The 16,368-nt window shown below is 34.8% G+C and overlaps 1 protein-coding gene and 1 long non-coding RNA gene across 51 annotated transcripts in view; both read left to right on the top strand.

Annotated features, from left to right (window-relative positions):
• MBNL1 (muscleblind like splicing regulator 1) overlaps positions 1 to 16,368 on the top strand; it is a 205,514-nt gene that overhangs the window by 141,922 nt on the left and 47,224 nt on the right. The window lies entirely within an intron of this gene.
• LOC116536741 lies at positions 2,000 to 12,431 on the top strand. The gene is made up of 2 exons (XR_004262773.1): positions 2,000 to 2,772; positions 2,832 to 12,431. It is a non-coding gene; the product is annotated as an uncharacterized LOC116536741 (long non-coding RNA).

The raw sequence follows: 16,368 nt of genomic DNA, 5'->3' as shown, positions 1-16,368 counted from the left end.
TAGGTTGGACACCCTTTATGAGAATCTAATGCCTGATAATCTGTCACTGTCTCCTGTCACCCCCAGATAGGGCCATCTAGTTGTAGGCTCTTACATTGAGTCTGGTCTAGAGAAGGAAAGCAAGCTCAGGGCTCCCACTGATTCTGCATTGTGGTGAGTGGTATAATTATTTTGTTATGTATTACAATGTGATAATAATAGCAATAAAATACATAATAAATGTAATGCACTTGAATCATCCCGAAACCATCCCTCACTCTGCCAACCACCAGTCCATGGAAGAATTGTCTTCCACGAAGCTGATCCCTGGTGCCAAAGAGGTTGGGAACCACTGTTATAGAAGACATAATCCTCAGACTTGATATCAGACCTGATTTGCTGCTGTGTGACCTTAGGCAAGTCATTTCACCTCTCTGAGCTTTAATTTCCTCATTGGCCCAATGTAGTTAGTACCACTTACTCATATTGTCATTTCAGGTTAATTGAATCTGCTTTTGAAAGTGCTCCACTTTCAGTCTCTGTTTCCTGTACATTTTTTCCTTTGGTTTCACAGCACACTTCATATTAACAATCATCTATTTTCTGTAATATGTCCTATGTTAAGCTTTATTGCTACCCTACCTTGACCCTATTCCACCTTTTCTTCCTTTGTTTGTTTTGGTTTTGGTTTTTGGTAGGGTGTCAGATAACAGAGAGAGATACATTAAGATTCTCAAAAAACTTAGGGGATTACCTGTTTATTTTAATGAAAATAATATATTTGCAGTTGCTTGAACAGTATTTATGATAAATGATGTTCAATAAATGGTCTGTATGAATTAACAATTTTTTCCATGGTGGGCCCATGGGGGCGGGGTGGGAGGAAGAGAGAGGGAGGGAGGGAGGGAGGGAGAGAGAGAAAGAAAGAATGAATGAATGCATTAGAAAAGGGGTAAGGTGAGAGATTATGAAAGACGGGTCTGGGATTATTATCTGGAGAATGGTAAAGTCTATGTTGCCTCTTGCCTGGGCTGTTAACATAATTACTTAATTGGTCTCTCCTTTCCAGGCTCTTAACCACTTCAAGCCCTCTTACATTCTTGTCTGAGGAATTCATGAAGTACAGCTTTGCTAATGTCCTTTCACCCCATTCAGTGGCTCTTTCTGGCTTACAAAAGGAAGTAGGCAATCTTTAATACAGTATTTGAAACCTTTCCAAGCTAGACTTTTCTAGGTACTTTTTCAAACTCTTTTCCCACTGCTCTTACTACAGATTTATTACTTGTCATTGATGCCTCGATGTATGATATTTCTTCTATCTAGATAACTTTTCCAACTCTTCATATATAAATTTCACTTCTTTTTTGAAGCTATTATCTGATACTTCTAAATGGAAATATTCCCATTGCCTTTAAAATTGCAAGAACTTTTTATCTGAATGTCTCTGATGACACCCTTTGCCCTATAATCTTATATTCCATTAATAGCTATTTATATGCATATTCTGTTTCCCTTCTTAGGGTATGTTTCTAGTTCATTTTGTGTTTCCATTGTCCCATAGCACAGAGCACATAAGAGGTATCACCATACAGTAGGTGAATAAATATATAAATGAGCTATTCTGAAATTTGGTATAAAATATTTCTGAAATTTGGTATAAAATATTTCCCTCCCTCCCTCCCTCCCTCCCTTCCTTCCTTCCTCCCTTCCTTCCTCCCTTCCTTCCTCTTTCTTCCCTCTTCCTCCTCCTTTTGTCTCATTCATCTCCTAGCTTAGAGGACAATGAATTAATTACTCTGCTTTCTCTTTTGATTGTGTATCTACACATACTGTATTTCTGACCTAGATATCTAGCTCTTCTACAACAATTTCAGAAAGTAAGTATACTCTGGTATTATTCTGAGAAATGCAAGAGATACTTTTATTTTATTTTATTTTATTTATTTTAATTTATTTTTTGAGACAGGCTCTTGCTCTGTCACCCAGGCTGGAGTGCAGTGGTGCAATCACGGCTCATTGCAGCCTGAACTTCTTGGGCTCAATCGATTCTCCCAAATAGCTGGGACTACAGATGTATGCCACCATACCCACCTAATCTTTTCTACTTTTTGTAGAGACGGTGTCTCACTATATAGCCAAGGCTAGCCTTAAACTTCTGAGCTGAAGTAATCTTCCTATCTCAGCCTCCCAAAGTGCTGGGATTACATGCATGAGCCACTGTGCCCAGCCATTCTTATTAAATTTTTGATGACTTCTAATGGGAGAAGCACATGATCAGTTTTCACTTTCCATCTCTAATGTAGTGAAATCATTTATCTGAAAACAAGTGGGAATGACAAATTAAAGTTTTCCTTCAATCCCTAGATTATTTAGGCCACTTTCATTCTGGCTACCAAATGCTGACCCTGACATTACCCGTACTTCCCAACTTCATAACTTAACATTGTTGGGACCTTGCATGAGATACTTAACCTCTGGGAACTGCAGTTTCCTGATTTGTAATATGAGGCTAATAAGACTACCTCATGGGATTGCCATGAGGATAAATGCTACATATTATTGTGAGTGTTAGTGGTAGACCTTGTAATTACCTTTGAACAGGAGACTAAGGAGAGGATTCTATTGATAGTACTAATTGTGTTCCTAAACAAACAGCAGCAGTCCTGTTGAGACATCTTATCTCCTTACTTGAAAATTTGTAATATGCCACTTTACTTTTATAAACATTTACTTTAGCTATGAAATTTTTAACTTGAGCTTAGGCTACTTAAAATTGAGTTGTAAAATTGTCAGGTTAACATAGGAACCTAATTGTCAGGTTAACATTAACAAATGTTAACCAATATTGTCAGGTTAACATAGGAACTGCCTAAGACCTCTAGCCCTCAATGGGTGATAATAAAACTAAGTAATATAGAATCTAGTATTACTTATCTAATTTGCTATACACATCACTGATAATACATTCTTTTTTAAGTGTACTATGTATGTTGGGTATATTTTTAAAAGAATAAAGACTTTACGGGTACATTGATGTTGTGGATCTTGAATCCCCTCCTTTACCCTTGAAACCTTTTTCTTGTGAACAAGGTGTTTAGAAATAACCCTGTGATCATGAAGGTGTTGCTAGTCTTGAGACCCTGCCCAGGATGATATGCCCAAGAGAACAAAGGACAGCAGCTTTTTATGCCATCCCTTGTGCTCAAGTGCCCTTTCTCCCACTGCATATGAAAGGAGCTGTTTGGAAAATGGACAATTCCAACAGAAGTATCAGTTAACTTACAGATAACATTAGCAGTTATCTTGAAGCCACTGGCAAAAACTAAGTTTAAAAAACCCTGGAAAAGGTTGTGATTGATTGGTAAATGAGAACGTGTGTTAGTATATATACACCAACCTGTGGTCTTCAGAGTAGCTGTCATTAAAATCACCTGGGGAGCCTTTAAAATACATTTATGCCTGGGACTCAGCCAAAAATATCTAAAAATTTCTGGGAGTGGAGGCAGGATGTAGGAATTTTTAATTTATAATGTACAGTCATGGTCAAGGACCAGTGACTTAAGCTCTACAGTATTATCAAGTGATGTGATAGCTGGGACTACCAGAAATGCCCTTCTGTCTTTTATTCATTCTACGAACATTTATTTAAAATGCTTAGATTGCCAGAATTTGAAATTCCTAATCAAGAACAGTAGACAGACTTGTAAAAATTACCTATAATATAGCTTGGCAGGTTCTGAATTTACTACTGTGAGTTTATTCTACTTGGCAAGAAAGAAAGGAAAGGAAGAAGGGAGGGAAAGTGAAAGCAAATTTCCTCAGTAAGTGACATTTGAAAAGGGTCACTTCTCATAATCAAATTTAACCTATTAAAATGGTTTACTTTTAATATCAATTCCCTTTAAAAACAAATGCCCAGTTTCTTAATGGTAAGCAAAATGAATATGAGTTGATTCTTACTTTGGCCTGAGGAAAGCTTTGTCACAGCTACTCTGGAAGCTCCTGTTTCTTGGACACAATTTCACAAGTGAAGGTGTTGTTTGGGCAGGGAGTTTTGAGTACCTGCATGAGGTCATGTAGCTAGTGGGTAAGAGAATTACAATTAACACAGGTCTCCTTGGTTCCTGGATATGCGTTCTTTCATTGGATTGTACTTATATTATAGTCCTGTGAAAGAGGCTTCATTTGGGTTAGTTCATTAAGAGATTCACTAGAGGCTTCGTTTGGGTTAATTCATTAAAGGAGATTTACTAGAGGCTTTGTTGGGTTAGTTCATTAAAGGAGGTTTTAACTTGATGGTGAGCCGGCAAACTCTGACAAAGGGAAGGCTGCAGGAACAGGAGAAAAGGATGCTTTCAAGCATCTCTGGAGAAATGGACCTGGGTGATGGGAACCGGGGGGGTTGCAAGGTAAAAAAACATGCTAGGAGAGTGAGAGCAGTCCAGTCTTTTTCATTTTCTGAGTACCAGACCATAATTGAGGCCTCTGTATATATTCCCTAATTTAATATTCACATCATCCCTAGGCTGATATCTTACCTTCATTTTCATAGAAGAGGAAGTTGCAATTCAGTGGAGTTGAATAATTAATCCAAAGTCTCACTGCTAATAAATATCAAAGTTAGGATTTGAACAAGCAACTCTCTAATTTCAGTTCATGGGAGTTTTAACCATTGAGCTGGTACTGTATTGCTCTTTCTATGTCAACTCCTGGAACTGTTTCTCAATGCTTATCTCTAAGGCTTCTGTATATGAGACGCTTACAAGTTTGGGATACAGATACCTCCAACAAGTAGCCATATTTCTTACTTAGGTGGGTGAAGAGTCACATATTCGTGTTTGGATAACAGTAGTAAGCAGTTACCTGAGAAAAGGAGCAAATGGTAGAAGACTAGTGGAGAGAAAAATATATTTGAATGAAGAAAAATAGGAAGCTATAACATAACAGTTTATGGACGCTAAAGAAGATGCAAAAGGAATGTTTGAGAACTGCTTTATTGGACAGAATATCCTACATTCAGAAATATAGTCAGAACTCATTCACTTGATAAACACTTATGGGGCTTTCTTGGCCTGATGTAGGCTGTGGGCATGAGCCTCCTTAGGGAGTCTGTCACCAGGGAAGGAAGATGTGTAAACAGTGCCTGGTATTAGGAGAGGAACATGTACAAAATATAAAGGAAGATACAACTATCTTTAATAAAAGCCACCTTCTTTCAGCAGATGTAGAGAGTGTAAAAATCACAGATATATTCCTTTACTCGCTTAATGCTAACACTCTTAAGCAGAGTGTTTAGCAGATCCGGGCTTTCAGCCTAAATGTTGTTGGTATGATAGCAAGAAAAAAACATCATGTGACAACCGTCTGTGCTTTTCCCTCTCACGTTCACATTCTGGCTTGTTAAAAAAAACAGTGTTGCCATGGCTGACACTCCTGTGAGGCCCAACATCTCCATACTTTTCATCTTAACTAAGCACTTAAGAATATGCGCTGCAGCTTCTAATTGCCATTTAGAACAGAGCACCTTGTGATGACTAAGCTCTTTCAAGTATCTATGCTTAATGTGATGACTTCAATACCCTTTTGCCATAAAGACTCATCTGTAGTACTTGGTACAAGTTCCATAGCTTATAGTTATCATCTGTTTTTTATTTGTATGTTTATTGTTAATATGGATCTTTTTCTGAAAAACTATTTGAGGATACTAGACACGTACTGTATATGAAATGTTTCTAAAAATTCTGAGACTTTCCTATTTTATTCTCAGTGGTAATTTTTAGATAGATTGTTTAGTCTTACTTTAGATATTTGTGGAACTGCCCTAGAAAACCAGTTGAATTCTCTAGATGTGGAGGTGGAGTGCAGAGGAGGAGACAGGCTCAGATAACCTGTGTTGTGATACTGCTTTTTTGCTTCAAGAGATTTTCTTCACCCTTACTGCTTATGCTGCTGCAGTCAGCATCCAATAGAAACATGTTCTGGGCTCATGAGCCAATTGTCTTTCCGCTTGCTGCTGCCTCAAGTCTGAGAGAGCTGATGGCAGTGCACAATTTTAGCAAATTGTCATAGACGGGGGGGTGTGGGGCAGGGAGAGGAGTGTTTTCCCCATGGGGACAGAGCCAGTGTCATTGAGCACATTTTGTTCAAGTACAAAGTTGATCTGTCTGAAGGAGACTGTGGTCAGCAGTGATGAGGACCTTTATTGCCTCACTTTTTCTTCGTGCTCTGTCATTGTTTATGTGAAGCAGTAGCATTTAATGGCTGGACTTGAGGCAGAATTGGTGAAGTCAGAAAGTGACAGTATTTATTTTTCAGTTAGGGAATCCCACAGGTTTATAAAGGAGTGCTAGTGAAAAATTGAGAAAAAGAAAGGATCTTTGTGTTTGGCAAAGACAATGCAGAGCAGTGCAATATGTGATAATTTCTGCATGTAAATGGCAGCCAAAATTTTAGACATCTGTTATAGTTTGGAAAACTATTTAAACACTAATTATATGCATAATATATGCTGTCCTATCTAGGAGGCTGAGTAGGCTTTAAGGGAAGAGTTACAGTGGAAATATTGACATAGGTTGTTGGAAACATATGATGTAATATTATACTTTGAAGTTTATCATGACTAAATAAATGTTGTCACTTTAGAGAGGTAAAAACACGCTTTACTTTCCTTATTTGTAGGGATATGTGGGATCTCGCAGGTACAAATATAACAAATGTTGCGTGTAAATACAAAGGAATGATGTTATTATTCTCAAGCTGACTTTGCCAAAATGTTTTACCTCTCTGATTTCCTTTATATTTATATTTCTCAATAAAGACTTGCCCCTTAAAACATATCATCCTATATTACTAACATTTAAATTTTTAATTTTATGTGTGTGTACATATATATGTATATACACAGATATATAACTTCATTATATATAATAGCTTTTTAATTGTTTTATATCCAAATATATATAAATATATATAATAAGTTTTTCTTTATTTGTGTTATATCCAAATTGAAGAGGCATTGTCAGTGAAATATATATTTAACCCAAGAACCTCTTGTTTCACTAGGGTAATATTTTAACTTCTTTGGTGTTCTTTTAAAAAAAAATACTGTTGATCCTGGAAGACAGGTTCCTCTGAGGAAAAGAAAAAAGATGACAATTAAATTACAATTTACAAAAGCATCTAAATTTTTTCCATTACCCTTTGGAAATGCTATGTGGATTAGTCTTCTCCAAAATTAGTTGCTTACATTATGAAATATCATTTCCTTTGCAGAACTCAAAAGAGTTGAAGACTTCCATTTGGTTCTGACCTAGAGTCATCTGTTTCTAGTGTTAGCAGTCAATGATTAAACAAAAACAAAACATACTTACAGATGATCAGATGGGATACACTTGGTTACAAATGCGTATTAGTAAGGTAATGATTAGGAGCAACAACTTTGTAGTTAAACCGCCTGGGTTCAGTCATTTATTTTGTTTGTACTTAAGTGTTATAAAAAAACTGAAATGTTACAAATAAGCCTTCCCAGTAATATTGAGAGAGGATGAAGGGAATTAACATTGGTAGAGTGTTGAAAACAGTGCCTGGAACATAAGAAGCACCATGCAGGTTTTATTATTCCTGCGTTACAATAAAAATATACCTTTTGGGTTTTAATCAGTATTTCATGGAGAGAAGGAGAGATTTAAAGATGGGGAATTTTTGCTTTGTAAATGAACTAGGAACTAGTCATAAATTAGACTGTTGAAGCAGTCTATAAAGATCTGCTTAAACAAGTCTTTCCAAATATTGTTAGAAGAAAAATTGGATGTATTTTACTTAAGAAGTTTACCTCCCTTTGATCTTCAGGAAAGCTATAGAAATTGAATAGAGACAGTCATACTGTAAATCTACCTAATAATGGTACAATGATAAATTGGATACTATTTGTAACACATTTTGTGTTTCTCCACTGAAAGGTATGCTGTACAAATAGAGCACTAAAATTTATGAAAATGTTAGGGCTTTTAATTATTAGGCAAGATTGAAGAATGTCTGATTTTTATATCATAAAACTTCAAAAGTGTTTTAGCTACAAACAGTTTAGAAATCTGATGGTTGCTGTACCAAAAAAATAATGAAGCAATTTAAAAAATAATAGAAACATAGTGATCTGGCATTTCCAGCTTCATGATGCTATAAAAAAAGCAGCCAACAAATGTTGGACTGTTTAATGATGTTGGCACCTACCAAATGTCACTAGGCTTTCACAAGGTCATAGAGACTCTGGTTTGGCTCAGTGATGGTGATCAAATCTGTCTTTGGAGCCTATGAAGACTATGGAATAGTGGCAGACAATAGGTGCGGTTAAACCCTGCATAGCATTAACCTCAGCAGTAGTGATAAACTTTTCTTAGATTCTCTGGCTTAGAGGAGGCCATAGGTATGAGAAAAAAGGTGAAACTCTCTTCTTACAGCATCCCATCACAAGCGACTCTAAATAGAAGAGCTTCTCATATGTGTATGAAGGATTAAGTTTTCTTCAGATGACTGCTAGCTAAAATTGTGTGCTGATATAACTGTTACTGCAACAGTTGTATGTGTATCTGATCTCTCAGAGGCAAAAGCTGCTGGAGAAAAAAGTGGTATTTTTGTCAGAAGACTGTGTGTGTGATTTGCTGCCTTTTTCACTTTCTCTACCCCCTCAGTGGCAGCCACTTTGACTCTCATGCATTACATAACATTTTCTAGAGGTGTAGAGTTTCAGTTATGCCATTTTCAAGATGATTAATGGGAATTGTGCAATTAAAGCTCTTAAGTTCTCTGGGAAAAAAAGTCATAGTATCCCAATGTTTGAGTGAGAATGTGTTGATATTACATCAATAGTGAGGATATTTTGGGATATCATAAATGTCACTATTGGTTTCAGTGTCTGAGAATCTTCATCATTAAACTTAGGAATGTTCTACAAAATAGTACCTAGAACACTTATTGAATACTGGAGAGAGTTGTTTAAAGAGCTAGAAAAGTCTAACCTAAAATTCCATTTGAGATTAGATTATGCATTGATGGAAAAATGTTTAATGCCTATTAAATAGAATTTACTACATTATTTTATATTCTTTCAGGCCATGAAAGTTACAAATTTAAACTCAATAGGCAGTATGTGTGTATTTTTTTCTTTTATTGGCAGTCTTAATAATTGTTAAGCCACTGTGTGTGTGTGTGTGTGTGTGTGTGTGTGTGTGTACATTTTACAGAATCAGGAAAGGGGAAAAATCTAAATTTGTTTCATATTGTGTTTCATTTGAAAACATGTTTTATATCTGTGGTAAATTTAAAGAAACTGGGATTATTTCAATGGAAATATGTTTATTATTGTTTTGTTTGTCTCACTGGTGAAAAAAAAATCTCCCAGCTCTTGTGGTTGAATTGAGCTCCATGCATTTGCTGTTATGCTGATTGGATGAATAAATAACAATTTACATCTAGAAAGTTAAGTGTTAAATATTGATTAGGATTGCTATAGCTAGTTTATGTTAAATTTAAAAGACTAGATATTACCTGCCTAGCAACATAAGAGAATTGACTCATTTTTTCACCTTCTGTGGGGATGCGAGGCATTTGTTGCTGGTGTTACCTGAAAGACAAATGAGGAAATCAAAACAATAGAAGTTGTGTTTTGTTTGAAGAATAGCTTCTTGTCTTTAAGATGATAAAACTGTAAAATAAGTATAAGGGTGCTATGATATTAAACATAGAAAATTATGTAACAAAAAAAAAATCCTATTTACTTATTTAGGTTAAAGAGTTGTGAATATTTGAGAATTAAGAAACAAATAGAAAAATTAGTGTTGCTATAATAGCAAGACATGGAATCAACCCAAATGCTCATCAGTGATAGACTGGATAAAGAAAATGTGGTGTATATACACCATGGAATACTGTGCAACCATAAAGAGAAACACAGTTATGTCCTTTGCAGGGACATGGATGGAGCTCGAAGCCATTTTCCTCAGCAAACTAATGCAGGAACAGAAACCAAACACCACATGTTCCCACTTATAAGTGGGAGCTGAACAATGAGAACACATAGACACAAGGAGGGGAACAACAAACACTGGAGCTTGTTGGGGAGTGCAAGGCAAGAAATTGAGAGAGGTTAGGAGAGCACTAGGAAAAATAGCTAATACATGCTAGGGTTAATACCTAGGTGATGGATTAATAGGTGCAGCAAACCACCGTGGCACATGTTTACCTGTGTAACAAATCTGCACATCCTGCACACATACCCCAGAACCCCGGAACTTAAAATAAAACAATAAAAAAATAGTGTTAATATGAAAATATATTTCCTCCATAGTTTACCATATGATTTAAATATAGCAGATATATTAACAGGATATATGCTATGTATATTTACTCTGTGGTATAGCATACTACTTGGAAAACAAATAAATAATTGCATCAAAACAGTGAAATCTCCCTAGAGACTTTTCTCAGAAAAAAACAAACATAATGTATCTGTTCTAACTACTTTAAAATTTTTAGGTTTTATTTTATAGTGCTATAAAAATTCTTAAGAGTTTATTCAAATAAAACATGAAATATAAATTATGTCATATATCCTAAGTTTTTGAATTTGTAACACAACCAAAATCTGTTTGTAATACATATACTGCTGTTACTGTTGGTGCATAATTGAAGTGAGTATATAAGTGTGTATTTATGCATAATTATACACTGGTATATTTGGTATTTTCTTTTGATAAATTATTGTATAACTGGTTATAATAAAATCTGGTATACCAGATACTGGTATAAATGGTATTTTGTTATGATATTCCAGGCAGACGAATACAGCCCCCCATTAAATTCCATTAGGTGTAAAGTGGTGGCTTACACCACCACTCTCAACAAAAGATGATGCTGTCCTCCTTCCTCACCAAGACATTTATCACTATCTGGAGACATTGTGGTTTATCAGAACTGAGGGTAGTGGTAACATAGGCGTTTAGTGGTTGTAAGTTAAGAATGCTACTAAATATCGTGCAATGCACAGGACAGCTCCCACAACAAAAATATATCTAGCCCAAAATGTCAGTAGTGCTGAGGTTGAGAAGTTGTGAGCATCTTTTTAGGATGTGTGTGCTCTTGTAAGCTAACCCAAGTCCTTTATGGAAACAAGTGAGTTATCAGGAAATATACATTTAAGAGCAACAATATACTTTGTGTTAGATGCAGTTATTTTCAGTACTTAGAAAAGCCAGTAAACTGTGATTCTTAGAGTGAATCAAAGTCACATCTGTCAAGTGAAAACAAAACCCTGAAGTATATATGTGTGTATGCATATTTGTATGTATGTGAAATACAATTTTTCTCTTAAAATCATTCACCTTATAGGCTCCCATAAATTTTTTCTTACTAGATACTTGTACTTTTTAAATAAATGTTTTATATATGTATGTGTGTTTGTGTGTACATGTGTGCGTTTATTCACCCAGGCTTTAGAAATGATAACTAAAAAGCATGGCAGAGCCATAAAAAACATTTTTACAAGTGTAAAATGATATGGTTTCTGGCCAATATATGAGCAATGAATACCCTGAAAGTGCTTCAAAAACAATATCAGCTATCCAGAAAAGAAATCTTGGTTTTAACAATTGAAATAAATGATTATAGTTTGAACAGTTTCACCAGAAAACTATAATGAAAATTGGAAAAGACTTATGAATATAAGCTAGTAGCCCTGTACTCTTTCCATTGCTCTTTTATTTCCAGAGTCTACCTAAATAGAACTTGGTAATTGTAATCCTGCCACATAGTTACCATTTGGCAGCTTAATAACATGTGTCTTTAGAGTCTGACTTCATAAATCACAATATTCCTTTTATCTTAAGTAGAAGACATATAATTAAAAATGGAAAATTAGTTGCATTTAAGATGTTGACTTTTTTTTTAATTAAGTCCAAGCAACTTCTAATCGTTTTGTTCTTAATTAGCTAGTTCATAAATGCATAGCTAGGAAATAGCTTTCTCATATTTCTAACTTACCATATCTAGTTTCATTCACTTTTATTCTTATTTGACTAGCTGTTAATTACCTAGCTTCCATCATATTTTTTAATTTATATCTTACTATATATATATCACATATGCAGTTTATATACTATGCTTGCACATATATAATATAAAAGTATACTCTATTAAACTTTAATGTTTATAAATGAGCCATACATTTATTTTGAGGATTAAACACTTAAGCTAAATATGTATTTTCCTTTATTATAGCCAAAAAAAATTATGGCAGTTTGAAAGACTAATGAGACAATCCTCAAATTCACAATTGAACAACTTACAACTTCAGAAATTACTTGATGAATTTATTAATTGAATGACTGTTACTGGTCACATACAGGTTTTTAAGACTACAGGGGGTAAATTTTGCCTTTGTTTGGACAGATTACTTTTAATTTGAAAAGTATAGAAAAATTATTACCAAAAAAAAAAAAAAAAGAACTTGGTGGAGACCAATATTTTATTAACTTTCCTCCTTTCCCTTAAAATATATACTATATGTATTGCAGTGATGTCTTTGGAGTCTTTGTTGAATTAATTCTATTTTAAAAGACTCCTTGAGTGGAGCCTAAGGGATCTATTAGGCTGGGGCAAAAGTTTTGCTTTTAATGGCAAAAACCACAATACTTTCCCCAACCTAATACTATGTAGGCTCTATGGAATGGCCTGCTAGGCAGCTGTACAGCTCTTCAAAAGTGAGGTTTCAGTATAATCAACAGAAGCAAGGCACAGAAACATAACATTATAAGAAATGTGTTACAATGGCACTTTTTCTTGGTGGATGTGGCAAATATACAATGATGATTAACAGCCAAGCTTGTATTACATTATTGATGATTGATATGCATTGCCACTTGGTTTTGCTACCTGTATTATTTTTAGAGCTTTTAGCATATATGCTGCTAAATTGAGCAGCTGCTGCTTGTTATTACCTTGAGAACTTAAGAGAGGAAAATAACTAATATTTATTGACTGCCCATTATGCCAGGTGCCATTTGTGCGGATGGCCTATAGTCTTACTAATCTTCATACATCACCAATGATAATAGATGTCATTGATACTATTATATAGAAAAGATGTGACCACTCAGAGAATTGCACTAACTTCCACAAGGTCACACAGCAAATAAGTATCATAGCTACAATTTGAACAAAGCTATATTTGATAAAATTATACAGTTATTGCAATAGTTGGAGCTACCTCTACCCATCAAAACTGAAGACAAAGATATCTTTTATATTTTGCATTAACCTAGCAGCCCAATTTAATGTATCTTTAAGTGAAATCTCTAAATGATTTAGAGTAGTAGCTCCAGTATAAAAGTCTGTATATGTGAACTCCAGATACTGATGAATTTGTTTTTAGACTTTTAAAATGTATTGTCATTGTATAGATTTTAGGATGCCAAAAACATTGAATGTCTGTACAAACCTCCTTTTGTCCTTGGTGAAACTTAAAAACTTCCTTCTGTTTTCCTTTCTTCTTTAACTGTGGCTAGCTTTATCATGTATTTAAATGACTGGCTTCTTAATAAAAGCATCATTAGGTCAGTACAACTTAGAACCAAGATTTGGTCTTATATTTAGTTTTTTTCTGTTATCTCTATTGTCTCTAGGATAGAGTTAGAATACAATTCATCTTGAGGCATTTAGTAAGAAATAAACATTCATTCATTCTGTGAATGTTTATTGAGGTGTGATGCTACTAAGGACTCGGAGATGGATGAAGCTGGCAACATACCAGTGTAATGTTTACCTTAACTCTCAAAGGAAGGTATGTTCCTGGTGGTTTTAGGCAATTCTAATGGAGGATGTTTATTCTAACTTATTTTTGACCTTTTTATTTGTCAAACCATAATCATCCAGCAGCAGTAAGCATTAAACATGTTTTGAACTTCCTAAGAAGCAAAGTTAAATATCATTTGAAAACCTGTATCACTGCCACAATGTAAATTTATCTAATACATTTATCCACAGTTTATCTAATATATTATTCCGTTGTCTTTTCCACACATGTTAAATAAAAATTTATATGACTTTGCACAATTTTATTTTGTAGTGTTTTCTGCTATAGCAGAATCATCTGGAATGCTTGTTCAAATGTCAATTTCTGGATCCTCAAACCTGTGGTCACAGCTCTCTGTGAGAGAGGCTTGGTAGTCTGTATACTTTTTCCACCAAATATCAGTTGATTCTTAGGAAGACAGATTTTTGAAAGTGAGGGCTCAACACAATCAAATCAAGCTGGGGCATAGAAAGGGACCACAGGTAAGAAAAGTAGAACAGCATTTTCCTGAGTAGAGGTCAGAAATTCAAAATGAAAATCAAAGGTCTGAGCTTGTTGTAAAAGTTTTGAGATGTACTGATGCAGAATGTATAGCAAACACATGTAATTTCTCTCCATTATTTCAGTCCAGGCTATGTTCATTGGCAGGATGGTCTGGGTGGTGTATATTTAAGAAAGGTACTGGAATGAAGCGCTTAGGAAGACTAGAGTTAGTGTTGGAAGGTCTGGTTAATGGCCCAGGACTATCTGTGTACTATTTATGAAACTATAGAAACTGACGTGAGTGAATTGACAGGAAGTGAATTCTTGGGGTGACTATAACCCCGCTTATCTGCATTTAAAGAAATCTAGTTTTAGTAAGAAATATGATGTGGAGATAATTGAGAACAAAAATTTCTCTTACAGCCAAATTATTATTGTATTGAAAAAGCAGGCTTTTTCTAGGACACTTCAACTGAATATACCTGAAATTAGACCATGTGCCATTCGGGAGTTTATTTTTGCCAGTTCTAGTCTGTAGTTTATCCTGTGATTCTAAGGTTGTTTTTCGTTGTTTTGCATCAGGATGCTTTTAAGCTAATAACCTGCTCATGATCCCAGCATAGATCAAGCATGGTGATTTTATATGGAATAAGTTTAATGTGTATGTTACTTTGTGAGCCTACCAATAGCCATAACTAATAGATGTTTAAATAATGGTCTTCATACCAATGTTTTATTTTTCTTTTGTTTGATATACAATTTACATTGTGGTGGCAGTGATACAGGTTTTCTAATAATTCTGTACTAGATAGAGAGCCTGAGGCTTACAGAAGTTTTTTATGCAGTTCATGCAGTTGATGAGTGAGAGAGCAAGGCCTCTGTCCCAGCCCATGGGACCTGTAGGTCCTTGCTATCCACTGTCCTCCACTGCCTACTGATTTCAAGTATTACATAAAGCTTGTAAAAATGACAAGCAGTATCCTATGATTCTAGCCCAGTGTAGAGACATTCCTAAAAACTTCGTACAAAAGGAACTAAAACTGATCATTTAAATTAGAATTATGACAGATTTTATCATAAGCATAAACGTCAGAGTCAATTTATAATATAAAGGTAAATTATACCAAATTGGCTTTTTTAGAATGTGAATGATGGCTTCAATTAATCTTTTCTTCTACTGTTTGTAAACAGTCTTAGATTTATTGGTGAAGGAAGTTGTCAAGATGGTTGATGAGATCTGCTACTATCGATACGATTTGAAAATATATTGAAATAATATGGGTAGAGTGCCTCATACCATATTGCACATTACAGACTTTAATGAATATTTTTATTAAAAAGAATTATCCAAAAGGAAGGTATATTTATAATTTTATAGTAACTTTTTTTTGAGGTGAGATCTCTTTTACCCAGGCTGGTCCCAAACTCCTGGGCTCAGGGGATCTCTTGCCTCAGCCTCCTAAAGTGCTAAGATTACTAAACACATATAATTCCTCTCCATTATTTCAGTCCAGGCTATGTTCATTGGTAGGATGGTCTGGGTGGTACTAGAAGGAAGGTACTAGAATGAATTGTTTAGGACAGAGTACAGAGGTAGTGCACCACCATTCCTGGCTTATAGCAACTTATTTTGCTTCTCCATTTTATAAAATCTTTGGAGGGTAAATGCATCCATTTCTTCTTGTTTCATCATTTTTGTGAAATGGAGAAGACCAGATTTAATCTTTGAAAAGTTAAAGGTTACATTTTTCACCAATATTTCATTATACATATTAATCTCTATGTAAACAGTGGGAACGCATGGGCGTTTTCTTTTTCTCAATTGCAGATTCTTAATGCATGGGCTGGAAATCCTAGTAGTAATTTTAATTTGATTTGTTATTAGATATTTGTAAAGGTGTTTTACTGAAGATGCAATGTGCCTTGAGTCCTCTAAGTTCATTTCCTAAGATTTTAGTACAAGTAAAAATAAATTATAAAACTTTGATTCGTAAATCATTAAATTTAACCAGGAAGATATTATGGCAGGAGCCTGATATTCTTTATTTGATATTCTATGTTTT

Source organism: Sapajus apella, unplaced genomic scaffold (assembly GCF_009761245.1).
Source record: "Sapajus apella isolate SASKATOON/1434 unplaced genomic scaffold, GSC_monkey_1.0 scaffold4, whole genome shotgun sequence".
Taxonomy (NCBI): Eukaryota; Metazoa; Chordata; class Mammalia; order Primates; family Cebidae; genus Sapajus; species Sapajus apella.
The sequence above is the reverse complement of the archived record's forward strand: the minus strand, read 5'-3'. Positions and strand labels throughout refer to the sequence as shown.